The sequence below is a fragment of the Rousettus aegyptiacus genome, unplaced genomic scaffold (genome assembly GCF_014176215.1).
Source record: "Rousettus aegyptiacus isolate mRouAeg1 unplaced genomic scaffold, mRouAeg1.p scaffold_m13_p_6, whole genome shotgun sequence".
Taxonomy (NCBI): Eukaryota; Metazoa; Chordata; class Mammalia; order Chiroptera; family Pteropodidae; genus Rousettus; species Rousettus aegyptiacus.
The window spans coordinates 25,382,854-25,401,719 of record NW_023416309.1 but is presented as its reverse complement, the minus strand read 5'-3'; the positions used below and the strand labels follow the sequence as shown (position 1 = coordinate 25,401,719).

Genomic DNA, 18,866 nt, shown 5'->3' with positions numbered 1-18,866 from the left:
ACATATTGCCAAGTAAACATGGATGTTTCCACCTGTACATAGGCTTGACGATGAGAGTAAGGAAGTGGCAGATTAAAAGAGAAAGAGAGGCTCAGAATCTGGGGGAAAAAAAATCATTTTTGGATTGAGTCCAGCATGTATGCATGCATTCTGTTACTGGAAAAGAAGCCAGTGCAGCGGGAGAAACTGAAGCTGCCAGAGAGAGAAGGGAAACAGAAGGCATTCTGGAGAAGAAAGGAGAGGTGGACCAAAGCATAAGAGAGGAGGTTAGCACTGGAAAGGAAGGTTACTTTTTTTCTCTAAGTCAGAAGGAACAAAAAATATGCAAAAGTGCAGAAATAAGTAAGACGCAGCAGGAATGGTGTTCAGCATGTAGCGAGGGGTGGAAGGATGCAGTTCTCACTCCATGACCTCAATCTGCTCAGGAACGTAAGAGACAAGGTCATGTGCTGAAGATGAGAGATTTGAGGTTGACTGGAAGGGACAGGACTGGATCAGCCACTCAAATGATGCACTAGGGAGTGAACGCGAGTAAATAAAAGGATTATTAAGAAGCAGAGAGAGCAACTTGGTCAAAGTAGTTTGAGATGGGAATGGATAAAGAGGATTTGTTGGGACCCAGGATTGGGAGATTCTCAAGGTGGTCACAGGAGAAAGGAAGCGAGCCTGAGATTTGAGGGTAATATGAAAGAAGCACCCCGGGAATGCATGGCCAGAGCATTCGGAACAAGTGGAAGCAGCAGTCTGGGTATCCCTGCTATGCGCCCAATAGCATCATGTACTTCCACCATCACAACTTTTCTCATAAAGGGTTATAATTGTGTATTATATACGTGTCCCCCAATTCGACTGTAAGCAACTGGAGGGCAGGGGTTATGACTTCCTTGTTCATCTCTGAGTGTGCAACATACAGCAGAGCACCTGCCTCAGATGTAGTCAGTAAACAGTTATCTGCTTGGACTTCAACCAAGCACATCGTATGCCTTCTGGCATTTACACTGCTCAGGTTTTAGCTGTCTTCTCTCGTGGATTTTTTTCCCTGCTGGAGATTCTGATTCTCATGATTTGTATATGACTTTGACCTGCCTACCTGTCTGTGTCTAGCATACTTGTTCTTACCTTTCAGACTGATTACCTAATTCTATCACCATTCTTCTTCCTTGGTTAGTAGTTTCCAGATATTGCTATCTTGGCTCATTGCCTAATTTCACTGTACTTGCTGCCACTTTTATGCCTAACATTGACTATGATGCAATAATAGCCCATGAGAAGAAAATATCAAGCCGAAATGTGGACATTATCCAGAGACAGAATTAATCAGGTCAGAGCTAGGATCAGGAGAGAGAGCTTCCACCATCCAACATTAGTAAAGAGAATAGAAATGGAAATCAGAAATATGTCAAAGGTTGAGAGCAAGAAGTTAATGAGGGAACACACAAAAAGTGAAGCTGAAGGTGACAAGAGGGCAATAAATTACAAAGGATAAATGTGATCTTGTGGGGCAGAGAAAATGAAGCCAAAGACCCACGCAGTTCAAACAGCTAGCTCAGCTCTGACCTTGTGGCTTTTGGGGGACAACAAAGTGAGCCTGACACTTGAAAAGAGATCATATGTCCTCAATTATATTTATGCCTGTAAGCTTGGTACATTATAATTATTATCAGGAGACCTATGGGTTCAGGGCCATTCTAAAATTTAGAGTCAAAGCCATGAGTCCATGCACTCAGAAGACATCTGTTGAACATCCACTGTGTACAACTCAGGAACACCAGAGCAATAAAAAAGGCACAGTCACTACTTTTGAAAAGTTTACAACCTGGGGAAATGAGACATACGAATATACCTTGGGCAGAGGTATCCTCAGATGGTAAAGAAGACAGAAGAACCTTTCCTCCCACAGAGGGATCGAGGGGTACTTCTGGAGCAGGTGTCATGAGAATGAGGCCTAAAAGATGACAAGTTCGCTGGGTAGAAAACCTCTTTAGGCATAGGAAAAAATGTGTCTCTGAATATATCGCTGTGAAAGAGCACATTGTATTTGGCAAACCGTGGGTATTTTTGCATGGCTGGCATATAGAAGAATCAGAAAATGACAGGAGGTGAAACTAACAAAAAGCAAGCAGGAATTAGATGATTAGGGCCCTTGCCATGATAAGACATTTGGAAATGTATGCTTTAAGTGAAAAGAAAGGTTCCATAAAAGGATATAGGAACAGGAAATTTTCAGCCAAGGGAATAAAGAATTCATGGGAACAGTATGCCTTTTCAGATAATGAGGCAAAATACAGAATGTAAGCTTCCTACAGCATTTTATAAAACCAAAGTCAATTTGTAGAATTTAAAGACATGCACTCCAAAAAGAGGGCCTTTTATTTCATGGAGGCTCCTTAGCAGTGACATAGACAGTACTGTGAGGTAGTAAGCTTCCTATCACAAGGGATTTTAAAGTCAAGGCTGCAGTTTCTAGGTAAAAGACACACTGGGGGGAAAAGATGATATGGAAGTAAAAAAGACATCCAGTAATACCTGTTACCACTCAGATTGTAAGATTTTGTATTCCCTCTATACTTCAGAATGCCAGGATGTTATATGTTCCACAGATATTGAGCAGCTGATTGTCTATAGCAAAATACAAAATTAACTCTGACATAAGCCTTTAACAAGCAGTTTCCAGGCCTCAATGACTTTGTGGAAATACATTTAAACTAAATTCTATTGTCTAAAGATTTTCTCAGACTTTAGAGGCCGATTTCAGGCTAAAAGTACAAAAAGGGAAAGCTCTTAAAATATAGTAAGCCCTCATTTAACGTGTAGACACATTCTTGGAAATTGGGACTTTAATCAAAACAATATATAATAAAGCCAATTTTACCACAGGCTAGTTGATATAAACAAGAATTAAGTTCCTACAGCATATTTCTGGTCACAAAACATCCCCAAATTTCTAAATTAAGACTCAAACACTTTTAGTATTAAACACTGAAATAAATATGAGTTGTATATACATTTAAGAAAGATGATTAAAAACAAGTAAGATCATGATTTTCCAACCCATTTATCCAAGTTCAGAGTCAAAGGTGGCCGGAGCCCATCCTGGCAGCTAAGGGCACAAGGCCAGGAATTCATCCTGGACAAGACACCTTTCCACCATACAGCAAATTCTCACACACACACACACACACACACACACACACTCACTCACTCACTCACTCACTCACTCAGTCTGGGACAATGTAGACAGACCAATCCACCTCACCTGCACATCTTTGAGATGCGGGAGGAAACAGCAGTATCCAGAGAAAACCCACACAGACCTGGGGAGAACATACAAACTCCACACAGATTTTTTCTCATTGATATAACAAAGTGACGTTATTCAGGGACCTGCTAAATAGATAAAAGTTTAGCATTCTTAAAAGTCCATTTCCTGATGTTAAGGATATGTTAGCCTTCACTCCATGAAGTTGTAAAGGATTTTAAACTGTCTTTGGGCAATTGAGGTTTATAACATGACTGTGTTCTTTAACAAGAAAATTGTTCCTATATTCCTTAGTCTAATTAATCTTACTTAAATCATTTTCCAATGGAGTTTGAGGTCAAAAGGTACGTAATCTTATCATGTTTCACTCCAAATGTGACGAGTTCTCAGAATTGCATTTAGCTTATTATGTCTCTGACATTCATCCATGTTTTGTGTACACTAGGAGGTTGTTCCTTTTTATTATTGTGTAATATTCCATTCTATGACTATACCACAGCTTGTTCTCCTGTTGATAGAAACCTAGATAATTCGAATTTGGGGTTATTTTGAATTAAGTTGCAATGAGAATATACATATAAGTATTTTTAAAGACATATGTCTTAATTCCTCTTGTATAAATTCTTAGAAGTGAGATTGCTGAATTATTATATAAGTATATATTTAACATTATAAGAAACTGTCAAATTTTTTTCAAAGTGGCTTACTATTTTAGATTCCCAAAAACAATGTTGTAAAGTTTCAGCCGCTCCACATTCTCACCAAAACCTTGGTCTTTCAGCTATTTTCACCATCCTAGGGTGTATCTCATGATATCTCATTATAGTTTTAATTTGCAGTTCCTATGACTAATAATGTTGAGTACCTTTTTATGTACTGACTTGCCATTTGTATATCTTCTATTATCAGATGTCTGTTCAAATCTTAAACCCATTTTTTAATTGGGGTAAGTTAGTTCATGTAATTGCATTGTATGTGTCCTTTATGTGCTCTAGATAGAAATACTTTGACAAATATTTATATATATTTATATATGTGCATACACACATACATACATACACACACAACACACATGCATATATAAAATAAAGATTTTCTTTCTGTCTATGGCTTCCCTTTTTCATTTCCTTGATGGTCATTAAAGGAGCAGAAATTTTTCATTCGGATGCAGTCCTGTTTGTCATTTTCTTTCTTTTAGACTTTTTATTTTTATATTACCTTTGCTTACCATAGGTCAGAAAGATTTTCTCTCTTCTAGAAGATTTTTAATTTTGCTTTTACATTTAGGTCTATGATCAATTTTGGTTTATTATTTGTGTACTACATGAGGCAAGAGCTGATACTCACTTTCTTTTTTCACTTACAATTATTCTGACACCATTTTTGATAAGGCTATCCTATCCTCATTTAATTGCCTTGTCACCTGTGTTGAAAATCAACTGACAAGTATGTGTGGATCTATTACAGGCATTTCTATTCTATTCCACTGATCTATATGTCTATTCACATGCAATAAAACATTATCTTGGTTACTGTAACTTTTTAAGACCTAAAATCGGGTAATATAGGATCTCCAACTTTATTCTGCTTTTATAAAAGTGTTTCTGATATAGTCTTAATTTTCAGTTGGGTAGCCAAAGCATTCTGTATTACATTAAGCTCATATGTATTAGCATTTACTTTGATGGTTGTATAGGTTCAAATCAACGGATATGAAAATGACAGGCAAACATACAGCACTTCTTTTCATCCTGCATAATTATCCTTTAAAATTTACTTTTAAAACACAGCTGAATCCTTCAGTAGCTTAAGTGTTTATAACTTATATACTATGGTCCATATAATTGCCCTAAATATTGAACTACTATCACATAACACTTTTGCCCCTATTCACACAATGAATCTCTTCATCATAATTGTGTTGCCAGTCCCTGTAATCTGCTCTCAAAACTCAATCTCCTCAATGCTTAAACATTTGAATTTCTTTAAACCCAGGTGACCTGCTGTCAATGCTGATTTTCTTCATCTTAAAGACAACATCTGAGGTCTAATCTTGCCAGAGCTTAGATGCAAAATAATCACCTTGATGACATGTACAAATGCCACTGCATATTTTGATGGCATTCTCACTGTGTTAGGGCAAATCTAATTTCTGGTCTGCTCTCACCAGAATTTTCTTCTGCCTTATGATTCATAAGTTATGTAAATTAATTGAATGTTTCCTTCCGTAAAATCATTATATGCTATTTTCTTAAAAAATCGTCATGGATAGTTTACATCCATCTCCAATTATTTATTTTTAAAATAAAAGCCAAAAGAACGAAAAGATGGTTGAATTTGGAGGCCCCATTTTGAAGGCTAACTATGCTCAGTTATTTCTGAGAAACGAAGTGAGCCAGGAAATTGCAAATGAAGAGGAGAGGGAAAAGAAGATCTTTGCTCTGGACCCAACAAGTAAGGAGTGAGGGTCAACAGAGCAGGAATTCAGAGACATAAGAAGAGTGTTACTTGTATATTTTGATACCCAGCAGTCTTTTGCACAGAACTTTCTGTGTAGCTACCGTGCTGTTGTCAGAACCTTGACCCAACTGAACCTAGATCTGAAAATGTATGAGCTAACTCCATCCATCCCCAGTGTACTATACAGGTCACCACCTCCATTTCATCCTGCAATGCTATCAGCTTACCTTAATTCCCATATCCTTAGAAACACAGGGGACACTAGAGAATATGCTCTTTCTTCCTGATAGCCTTGTGGATCCCTAAAGGAAATACACAGTGTGATGATCTCACAGGTTACTAAAGCCCCTCACCCCGACTACTAGGGTATGAACGTACACTAAACAACATTGATTAAGACACAGGCCAAGCAAAAAGCTTTAATGAAGGCTGGAAAGTACTATAGATACATTAAAGTAATTATGCTTGCCCTCTACGAACCGACAAACTAGATAGAGGTTGAATCAAGCTCATACCTATAACCTCTACTAATAATCATCCTCACTAACATATCTAATTTCTTAACAAACTAAATTTTAGAATCAAAAGAGTCCTTTGAAATCACCTAATATTTTATAGATGTAAAAAATGGTAATGAGAGAGAAATTGGGTGATTCATACAAGGCCGCAAACAAATCTAGTCCAAAAAGGAATTAACACTAGTTTTCTGTTGCTGTTTTGTCAAACTACTCTATATCAAAAAATTCTACACCCTCACCTTCCCCAGATCTTTTTGAGGATGCTGTCTCAAGCTTGGAGGAAGCATTTCTGGACATAAGAGAAAGAATATTATTTTTCATTCAACAAGAAACATGAAATTGGGTGCACTTTCTGAGAGCTGACATATAACATTGCTTCAGTAAAGTCAAGTGCAATGGAATCATTTGATATTTATATACAAACATGTATTTCCATTTAAATTAGAAAGAAAAATTTCTCAAACTAGAATGAGGAACTAATGTAATTATCTTCAACTATAAAAATAAAATCCTGCTTCAATAGTCTAGGGAAAAACCTTATTTAAAAAATTTCCCATTTTTTCTATTTTTCACTTTACTCCACATATTTGAAAAAACAAACTTGTTGAAATAACCTATCAAAAAAGGATTAACAATAATCCAAAGAAGTTTTCATTAACTATATTACACAGAAAATTCAATGCAATTTCACCAAGTTCCATTCTCTAGACAAGAGTAGTTCTATTCCAGTCTCCTTTACTCACAGAATGGTAAGTTGTATGGAGCTTCCTACTTTGTAGCAGCAGATTCTTTGAAAAATTATTGTTGTGGTTCCAGGGATAGTTAGTTACTAATAACATACTTCAGATTGCCTATTTGTACCTCTATGTTCTATGTTAAATAATAGAGAAAAATTAAGTACCCACTTCCAACATTTACTCTGCCAGGCTGTTTCAGCTGATAGAGAAATTTTTCTGCATTATCTTCACTGTAAATGGTCTTACAGGCTAAATAACACTCACCTAGAATGCAAAACAGCAATCATTATGATTATGTCAAGATCTTAAAAGCTAAAGATATGGTGGCATGACTCACTGTTGATCATTACAGCTCATAAAATTGATGAAAAATATATTTTTTGGCAAAGGAAAGACATCAAGCCAATATATATCTATCTGTACAGAGATAGACAGATAGATGTTTGAATTCTCCAACTAGAAATAAAAGCTGGTGATTCTTTCATTGACCACTTATTGTTATTAAAGAACAAAATCAATAACACATGTATTCAGCCAACTGAAAGTCAATTTGATGCAATTTCATGTGGGATTTTATTTTCATAGCTTTTTGTTCCTCCCTCTCAAACTCTAATTTAAAAAAAAAAAAAATGTTCTGCCCAAATGTAAGACAAATATAAAGCCTGAGATGATTATAGCCTTTGAAAAATACTGAATGAATTCACCTCTTTACAATTGTAAATTGTCAGACTAAAAATACTATTTTATTCAAACCATAAGGCAGTTTATAGAGAAAGAGATTATTGACATGCCCCAAAGCTGGCAATGTGTGGGGTTCTTTTTTAAATAACTTTGGAATGCTTATCTGAGTGCTAGGATCATTTGCAATCTGGCTTTATGTCTATTAGAAGCCACTGACATTAAAACTATCATTGTCTTCTTGATTTATTTGTACTACTACTGGCAGTATCTGAAGATACTCAAAGAACTAGATGAAAAATAAAATTTTTTAGTCAAATATCAGTCAGCTGGTAATAATTTTGGTTCAGGTGACCATTCTGTGAACAGGTCGGAGTTTTATGTATAAAGGATAGCATATTTTCTGCCAGCATTCCAATATTTAAAGTCTGTGTATCCACTGTCCGTTTTCAAACTAAGCTATAAACTACAAATGATTGAGACTGTCCATACCAACAAGAAGTGGGTATGGACATTCTATTTGAATTACGAGACAGCATAAGTTTTATAATGAGAAGCATCAGTGTTCTCCCCAATTTCCATGCCTACTACGGACTCCTCAGAGATCAATGCTTTTAACTATTCTCTCTTTACTTCTGGTTGTTAACTCCAAAATTCTAAATAATATGCTAACATGTTTGTTTCTTTATATGTTTTCACCAATAGTTATTCCCTACTATAAAAAATGAGAATATATTTCTTTATGGTGTGTCTTCCTTCATCCTTCCAATTTTTGAGAGATAAAAAGTTTCAGTTCTTCCCTTGATTGCCTTGGTAAAGTTGAATAACACACCTCAAATTCTATGTATTTTGGTGTCAACTTTAAACAGTCACTCAGATGTTCACTATGTAAAATATTTACGTCTTTATTCTTTTTTACCTGTCTTCCCAATTTTGATCTTCCAATTTCTGTCATTTTCTCTATTTTACACAGTTAATATTAATAGCATATATGTTTTATTTTGTAAACATAATTATATTATCTGTTTTGACTAAAGGTTGATTGCAAAGTTAAAAACTAGTAAACAGCGGTTACATGGACATGTATATATAACGATTGATCCCTATGAAAAAGATAAGGTTGATCCTAGGAAGCTATATAATAACTGGCTTTGCTTCCTCAACAGACCTCTTAGCTGAATGGCTAAGCTAACCGGGATATCTCTAATGGAAGGAGGTTGTTGCCCAGGAGGCTAAATTTAGGATGTAGAGCAGGAAGCCAGAGGATAAACTATCCCCTACCAATTGATGTGTCAAAATGTACTTTGCAATGCTAACATCCACCCTAACGTGGATATTAATGTCTTTAGAACACTGATTCTCAGTGTGTGGTCCCCAGACAGCCAGCAGCAGCAGCACCTGCATTTTAATTAGGGTTTTAAATTCTTGTTGTCCACTCCAGAACTACTAAATCAGAAACTCTGGAGATGAGGCCCAGCAATCCATGTTTGAACAAGCCTCTAGGTGATCATGAAGCAAGCTAAGGTTTGAGAACCACTGCTTTAGAGAAACCTCTTGAGTTTTACATTGAGGTAAATGCCAAGTGGCTTGCAGAAATAGGGCAAAAGAAGCAAGGAATGATTGGCACAGTTGGTCTAGACCTTTAATTATCCCTACTCCCTTTTTTGAGCTCCATCTTTTAGGATTACCTTTGGACCAGATCACACAGAAGCCGGATGTTCTATGGCAGGGGTTCCAAACCCCCAGGCCATGGACCAGAAGGAGGTGAGCAGCCAGGGAGTGAGCAAAGCTTTGTCTGTATTTGCAGCCACTCCCCAGCGCTAGCATGACCACTTCAGCTCCACCTCAGATCATCAGGCATTAGATTCTTATAGGAGCACCTGTCCCTGGTGCCAAAAAGGTTGGGGACTGCTGTTCCATGGGATTTCTTACAATGATGTGCTAGTAAATGCTTAACAACCAGCTAATGAGAAGGGAAGAAAAGCCCTGATTTGTACTCTCAGCATGGCCACTTTCAAGCTACCAACAACACATCTCTTTAGTCACAGTTGGGAAGAAATGAGCCCAATGTCAGCCCAGAGAGACCTGGCTCTACCACACCACTGGTTCCCTAAGAAAACGGATCCTCATGCAGCACCCTTCTGCATGTTTCCATCTATGTTTCATCCACAACATGCTTTCTTTAGCTTTTTCTCTTCCAGAAGTTTGGTTGATATCACTTTCAACTACTGATTCTTTACTATTAAAGATTATATCATCTTCTGCACTTCTTTAGTAACATTCCATTGGGGTTTTAAATGCATTTTTCAGTCTACCATCTTAAAGCAGAAATCTAAAGACATATTAATATCCAAAGTTTACCACCCATTTCACTGGGCAAAGAAGACAAAGAAGCCACTTGCCAATGTGTTATTGAGGTTACTGTTCATATTTGTAAATAGGCAGTAACTCTCATGGTAAAGACAGCCCTGATATTTGAGTAGTCCTCTACAGATGAATCATTCATCTGTTCATTCAACAAATATTCACTAAGTCCCTCCTAGAGTCTAGGAATGATTATAAGTGTGAGAAATATAAAACTTAGCAAAAGAGACTATAATTATAGTGTGGCCTAAGGTTTTCATCCTGGGGACACTGGGATAACATAAACACGAGGTCCGGCCTGGAATAGAAAATCACATAAGGGCAGCTAAAAGGTGTATGGTAACATGGAGAGGGACTGACCCAACGTCGCTTTCTCCCTGATAAAGTGAGTTGGGGAGAAATTTATGGGACTGGTTATAACCATATGAATCATGGGTATTGTGAAATAAATATAAGTACATAATGAATATACACTGCATTTGATTCCTAGGAAGATCCAGCCCTCAATCATGATATGTGTATCTTTGATATGCCAGATACAGTCACTGCTTAGTTACCTAGAGGACAGTAGAACAAAATCCTCTAAAAAGATACAGCTTAAAATAATGACACCAATCTTTTATGACTTCCTTGCCTTGCCAGCAGTGAGCTCATTCCCAGAAAACCTTTTTTCTACTCTAAATGGTAGCAAATGTCACCTTCTAGTGAGAGATGTGGTGTTAGAGCCTCAGCCTTGGCTGTATATCCTGACTCAGCCCCTTCAGCTCCATAGCCTTGGCACATTCACAACCTTCTAAACTGACATTTCCTCATCTATAAATTAATTTGATACTAGTACTTGAGACACTTGCTGGAAGATTTGAATGAAATAATGCTAGTAAAGGTGAGGTACACAGTACACGCTTATTAAGGGCTCATTATACGTATTGATATTGTCATTGTACCAGTCTTTGCTACCCACTCAACTTTGATATTCCTGCATTGTGATGATTTAAACTTCTCTTTCTTGTCTTCTTTTCTCAAAGTTCTCTAATCTGAATGAGAAAAGCATTTACTTTTCCAGAGCCTCATTCTGCTCAGCTCAGCCCACTCAGCTTCTGACCACACATTGAGATTTCCCACAGAAGCCTGAAGGTTCAGAAACTGGCCTTTTCTAATTTGTCTATTTTTCAGGTAGAGCATTTATTCTCAATGAAGGCAAACTTTGGCTCTTGGCAGTGAAAAAATCCCAGCCTTTTTAATTAAAAAGCATATATATATATATATATATATATATATATATATATATATATATGTTATATAATAAATAAATGTTCCACTGGCTTCCACTAGACAGCATAAAACAAACAGTATTCACTTTATCTATGGTATTAACATTTTCATGAAGGGTGATTAGGAAAAAATTTCTAAAAAGGCTAGTTAGAAGGGAAATGAAAAAAAGTTTGAGAAAGACTGAATTAGAGAAAAATATAGTTCCAAACTTATAAAGAAGTAAATTGATTATAACTTAGAATTTTCATAGAAAAAGTATCATGAGATCACAACCCTTTCAAGTACTCAACCCTACTTTATAATACTTTGAATTCTCACCTGGCCACTCCAGGAAAAAGCACTTTCTTGTCTTCTCCAGTGGCTGCTGCAAAAGAAGAGTCAGCAAGAAGACGGGGCTTTCCTGCCATAGTGGTAAGAATTCTATATGAATATAACTTGTAATTCAGGCCTGAACTCAGAATGGGAAAAAGGATATACCAGAAAGAAAAGTCTAGGTCAGACTGTGATGACAAATGATTCCAATATCCCAGGGGCTTGCAACAACCAAGATTGATTTCTGACTCGGGCAAAGAGCACTTGTGGATAGGCTATGGCTCTGCCCTATGTCATCTTCACTCTAGGATTCAGGCTGTCAGAGCAGTCTCTTTCTGAAATATTAATGGTTATGGCAAAGGAAAGGGAACTTGGGACCACATGCTCGCTCTTAAACCTTTTTCCTTCTATTCATATTTGATTGGTCAGAGTAGATCATGTAGGCAAGCCTAATATCATTAAATAAGGAAGTATAATCCTGCCCCAGGAAGGAGAACAAAAAGGTGTGCAAAATCACACAGTTTAGCATACTAGGAGTGATAAGAATGATACCTTCAAGCAGATCTCACTTAACTGAATATACTACCTTTTCAATATGCATCACCTTTTTTTATCAAGTATGTGAAATAAGAAAGGCAGTAGTCATTATACCCATTTACATTTACATAACTGAGAACAAAAGAACTCAGTATTTGAAGAATTTACTATTAGAGTTGTCTGAAAATGGCCCGGAGTTCCTTTGGGTAGTACTGAGTCCCAATCATTGCAAGGAATCAAACAGAAACTGATCAACTACTTTATGCTAATGCTGAAAGGGAGAGCCAAGGAACCTACGAACAGACTGGCAAGATCACCTTTAAGATCCCTTTTATCCAAAAGACTCTATGATTCTGCAAGTTATCCAAGTTCACACAGCTACTAAGTCCGTGCAAATTCTTTCTCCTATACATGAACATATATACAGAAGGAAGGAAACAAAGCCCAATGTAATTTAGTAATATGGCATTCAGGTTCCCTTCCTCTGGTATATAAAAATGTTGGTAAAAGTTCCATCGCATATCACTTCTTAATCAGTATGCATCAAATGTCTGTTGTTGGTTTGGTGACTAAAATGCTATGAATTATTACTATGCATCATCAAACTTTCCAAATACTCTGGGTTTGCTGCACTGATGTGGTTCTGAATAAAATATAAGTATATTGACACTAGCATGTCTATCAGTCCCCCCGACATAAACATTCTCTTGGGTTGCATCATAAATAAACAAACGTTCCACTAGAGAGTACAGAACAAGTAGAATTATATCTCATTACGTAAAGGAAATATTGTCCTTGAACAGATGAACTACTGAGGTCTTGCATTCTAATAATATTTTTAGAACTTTATGAAAAACAAGTCATTTACTGATGACTCTTTTTCCTTCTCTTATTCTTTCATGAGTTTTAGGCTTTATTAGCATTACTTCTAAAGCACTATGATTCTAACATGATTATTTGACATAGTGATTTGAATTTTTATCACCCGTCAAATGAAAGTATTACATTGGTATAAAAATAGAAAATGAACCTAATTTTAGCATTTTAAGCACTTTTACTACAAACAAATAATCCCACCGTTTTCACCTAATCATTTCCTATTATCAGAGATAAGAAAGCATAAAAAATTCAAAGAACGATGTGTATCTGCTTCTCGTAAGTGTGTTCATCATTCATTGTTCATTTCATGGTTGGAGACCTAACATTAAATTTTTTTTTTGAAAAATTAAAATAACATTTCCTTCTTCCAGGAACAAAGAAAGATTTAGCATTTTAGAAACTCAAGATCCACCAACTGATCAGGATGTTGGCTCAGCCATCCAGGGGCCGCATAAGCCAACAACCAGCAGTACAGTGTTAGCAAATGAAATTCTTTTCAAGCTGGTCCTTAGTTTGTGACCCAGTAAATCATCTTCATCAAATGCAATTTTAAGTGAGGCTAGTCATTTAAAAATGATTTAGGTTTTGGCTCTCAGGAAGTCAGGAGTCCTGGACAGTACCAAACTGAACAAGCAATATGTCTAATGCTCCCCTCAAAAGCTCCCCCGAGTTACTTTCCAATGACATGAACTTTGACCTGATTATATACTTGGTTTTAGATATGACAAACACCAACACCTTCCTGGGAAAAACTCAAGCCCCACCATAAAAGTATAACTGATTAGGAATAGAAATACATATATCATTCTGCTTCACTCAGTTTGCTCTCAGGAAATGGTTCTGAATCCCAGAGTGCTTTTCCTCATGTAATAACTGCTGAGGCACACATAGCCAGAAGAAGCACCACTATGCTCACACATAGCAATCTGAAAAAAAAATTACTTTCTGGTTGAAATCGACCCAACTTCTGCAGAATCCACTTGTGATTTTTCTGCCTAAGGTTTGAAATTTCATTTCATTGTATTTGGCCCATCCAAGCTCAAATAGAGAACAAGAAGAAGGCATACCTCTTAGAGAAGGTTCCAAATATTTTTGAAAGCTTAGATGACTGGGAGGTGCTCCTTTCAAAACTAGTTTTAAAATAAAAAGAGGGGAGAAAAGCAAAGCAGATATTACTGGGGAGGGGGGGGAATTCCATATTTAAAAAGTATTGAACTCTTTCATCATGGAAATTTATGTTTATAGGTTTCAGACTTTTTTTTAGGATTGGTCATTCATATAACCAGTTCTCTTTGTTTCCATAACATTGTATTGTGTAAATATGCCCTTCTAAACCAAGTAAATCACTTTTCATATTCTGGTGAGCTGGAGAATACAAAGCAAGGCTTTTTCATTAATACTACTTAATTTAGGTTATTTTCTTGCGATTTCTACTTATCTCTGTCTTGAATTGTGGTTGTCCCCACAGGTCATAAACTGCTCGTTTTTTCAATATTTAGATATACATGGTTGTTATTACTAGAACAAATCAAAGGAACAGAAGCAGAATTGTCTAGAGAAAAGCAGGAATACTAGAATATCCCCCTGCCTTTAAATCCCAGCTCCTACACTTCCTTGGTGGGTGACTTTCAGGAAATCACTTCATCTCTCCATGTCTCAATTTCTTACTGTTAAAATGTTGACTATGATAATATCTACTTCATATTGTTGTTTTGAGGTTTAGATGGCTTAATATTTATAATGTGCTTAGAAGAGAGCGTGGTACCATATAAGTATCTGTTATGTAGTTAACAAAGTGGAAAGCAAAAAAAATGATCAAAACATGTAAGAATTTTATACATTTATTTATCTTTTATTCAAAATTTATTTGATATTGTCACTTTCATCTCTTTTAAATCTATAAAGCTTTTCAACTGTGTGAACTTGGAAAAGGTATATAACATCTCCACACTTCGGTTTCTTCGTCTATAAATTGGAAATAATAAAAGACATAGCATTATTGTATGTAAAACATAAATTATACTGCTCAAAATGCTTAATAAATCCTTATCACATAGCAACAGCTCAATACATGTTAGGTAGTATTAATACACTAATTGAGGCCCTGGATATACAATAAATGTGGTATTTCACATAAGCGATGAATTGATAGATGACCCAGTAAGTGGTGTGGAGGTAACCATCATGCAGGAATGTAATGCAATTAGACTTTTGTAAAAATTAAATCTTTAAACCTGGTTGGAAATGCAGGTACAATTTTTTTTAATCACATCAACATACAAACAAAAAGACTATTTTAGAGATTGGCAAACCTTTTCTGTAAAAGGCCATATGGTTCAGATTTTGAGGCCCATACGCTTTCTATTCTGTCCATTCAACTCTGCTGTTGTAGCTGCAAAGCATCTATAGAAAATAAGTAAATAAATAGATATAGCTGTGTTCCAGTAAATCTTTATTTATAAAAAATGGCCTGAGAACTAGTTTTGGCTCCAGGTCCACAGTTTTCCAATCCCTAGTTCATCCCACTGTTCTAACTAAAACCTAAATAGAACCCAGCAAAAATCATGTTGGTTTACCAAGTTTGTCATATTATTTTGGGTCTAGACTATATAGAATATCATGAAAAAGAAAAAATTCTGTCCTCTACCTTCCAGAATACTGTAATCTAGTCAAAAGGTTATAAATCAAGTAATACAGAAAAAGTTACAAATAGAAGTATGTTTCAAAGTACATATGGTTTGTAGTCAACTCAAGTTATGTTAAAGCCTGAAGAAAATTATATGAAATTCAACTTAAAGATTTCCCAGTGAGACAGTAATTCTATCTGTGGCTCATTTTCCATGGACACTAGACCATTTTTCTTCAAAACTATGAAAGAACTCGAAGATTTAATGTTCTTTCATAAACTGAATCAATCATTCATGGAAAATATGGTATCTTTTAATCTGCATACTTTTTGAAAATTTTATTTTTAAGAGCTCCATACATAAGAGGTTCCTCTTTGGGTTATCTTTGCCAAATATCTGAAAACAAGGCAGCTCCATAATCCCATTTGTTCATGTTTTTCTCATCCTATAATCAGAAACTAAGTTTCATTTTCTTTGCCTTAACAAGCTGACTGGCAAATTGATTTTCTAAAATGTAAGCCTGAGTTATCCTTCAATTAACTTGTTAAATTAAATATCAACTATGCCATCAAGGAATTCTTTTCTAGTGACAATTAAGTTTTATAAGCGTTATTCTGTCTATTCATTCCAGCATAACAAATATAACACTTTAGGCATCAAATTTTAATAAACTGTCTGTTAACATGTAATCTAATTCAGCTTGGGAACATTAATTTTTTCCAGTGGGAAGAAGATCCTCCATATGTACATGTGAAAAATGGCCAAACCATGCTCTGCTTTGAGGCTTCCATTAACCATTTCAAGTCCTTTAAAACCTTCCCATTCAGTCTTGCTATGAAGGTGTGGCTTGTTACAGTCTCTGATTTCTACCCAGGTCTCTATTTTTCCTACCCTGGAAGACAGGTAGTTATGGACTTGCTTTTCTACAACTGTAGTTCACTCTATTCCTGTCATATTGGGTTTCTTGAACCCCAAAGTCATTCCTGAGTCTTTCTATTGGCTATTTCCTCTGCCTGGAAAACTTAACCTTTAATCTTCTAATTAAAGTGTCTTATTAATGAGTATTCTGCAGGTTTTACCTCATCTTTAATTCCTCAAAATACTTTTCCAGATTACTTAAAGTGTGACACACACACACACACACACACACACACACACACACACTCTCTCTCTCTCTCTCTCTCGCCACTATCAGATCACCCTATTCATTCCATTTTCATCACCAAGCTCTATTATCAAAATTGAAATACAAAATTATCCTTTGTTTGTATATGTATTTGCCTATTCTATGACTCTCTTCACTAGAATGTAAGATCCATGAGAGCAGGGCTATATGTTGAACTGATCTTTGCTAGAATAGAGTCCAACACATGATAGGCCCTCACTAGTGAGATGAAAGAAAAGAGGAAAAGAAAGAAAAGAGAGAAAAAGTAAAGGTAGGCAAGACAGAAGAAAAAAAAAAGGGACAGATAGCAAATGAGATCAGTTGAGCCTCTTCTGGAATTGCCAGAGCTACGTCAGCTCTCAAGAGTTCTTCTTTACGTTGTCTACTCACATAGGGCAAAAAGACACTTGAGGTTTTAAATGCAGGGCTGTTTCTCTTAGAAAAGTCTCCTGTATTGCAAAGCGCAAGTATATTAGAGCTGCTATTTTCTTTACTTATGAGTTCACATTGTGTGTGTGTGTACATGCACATGCACGTGTGCATATGTGTCTGTATATGTGTGTTTGGGTTCTATTCTCTTCAACTTTCATTGATTGCCTGCTGGATCAGTTTTCTCAACCCTCGTATTTATTGCTTCTTTCACTTAAGCCCCATGACTTTTTCTCAATCTGTGTGTCTCTACATAAAACAAAATATGATTTAAATAATCTCTTTCCATTTTTGTATCAAATTTCGAGCAAAAAAAATCAATTACTAAATAATTTTTTCATATTTCAGTCAGTATATTTTGTCATTATGGAATTTTTTCCATTAACTTTCTTTTCTATATTTATACTAAATTAAGTAAAACAGCTTTTTAGTAAAGAGCTCTCATAACTTACTCTAGCACTGACACAATGTCTCCAAGCCACGAATGTTGCAACTCTTTCTAATTACATAGATTTAATTTTTGTGTTAACTATTACAGGAAAAAAGAGGGCATAACTTGGGTGCCTAATATCAGTGGAAGACTTAAGTAATGTATTGGACATCTCTTGAATGAAACCCCATGCAGCTAATAAATATCATTATGATGTGTCAATGTAGATTCATAAATTGTAACAAATGTACCATTCTAGTGAGTGATCTTGATAATGAAGGAGGCTATGAGTGTGCGGGGGCAGGGAATATTTGGAAAATTTCTACCTTCCTCTCAAATTTGCTGTGAACCTACAATGCTCTAAAAAAACCCAAAAACTCTAAAAATATAAAAAGGTAGATCTTTCTTAAAACTGTAAAAAACTATATGTGCATGCGATATGGGCAAAGATGATAAGCATTATCAGAGAAAATGAGCAACAGTTTAGTGCATTTAATTGGCAGGCTTAGAGATGTCTCTTTTTTTAACCTTTAATTAATGTTATCATTAATAATAGAATACAATGAAATTATATTTATATCTTAAAGTAAATATTTAACAAAAGTAATTTTCAAATCAACATAAATTATCTTTTTCATTCACACAACAACAAACAGGTTCAACTACCATGGTTGTTGTAGGAATTTACTGTGAGGTATAAACACAGTTTCTGATCTGCGCAGTTTATGACATACTGGAGGAGTTTTCAAAACATCTACAAAAATTATTACTTTATCAGGTAGCACATGAAAAAGTTTTAATATGTACTTCAAAAGTGAATGGGAGAAGGCTTCAGACTGAAGAAAAGTGGAAAACTTCTTGGAGAAAAAGAGCCTTCAGGTTGGTCCTTGAAAGATGGGAGATAATCTCCATCGATAATATTGGGAATAGAGAATTTCTTGTCCAGTGAATCCAATTCTAGCTCTAATTTCCACACAATCATTGAATTATTAGCATAGAAACTGGTTAGATTTAGTAACTGCTTTCTGCCATAAAAGCAATAGGTCAGCCTATTTATGAAACTTCTGTCAAGAATATATCATTATGCAAAGCTGGCTATTTTAATAACTAATATCAGTTTTTCTTGACTTGTGTTTTCCAGAATCCTGGCTCCTGGAGACACTGCATCAAACTCACCCTCCTTCATCACACATTAACAG

The 18,866-nt window shown here is 35.8% G+C and overlaps 1 pseudogene; it reads right to left on the bottom strand.

Moving 5' to 3' along the window:
- Nucleotides 1-11,695, bottom strand: part of LOC107501455 — a 76,295-nt pseudogene extending 64,600 nt beyond the window's left edge.
- Nucleotides 11,696-18,866: the final 7,171 nt, after the last annotated feature.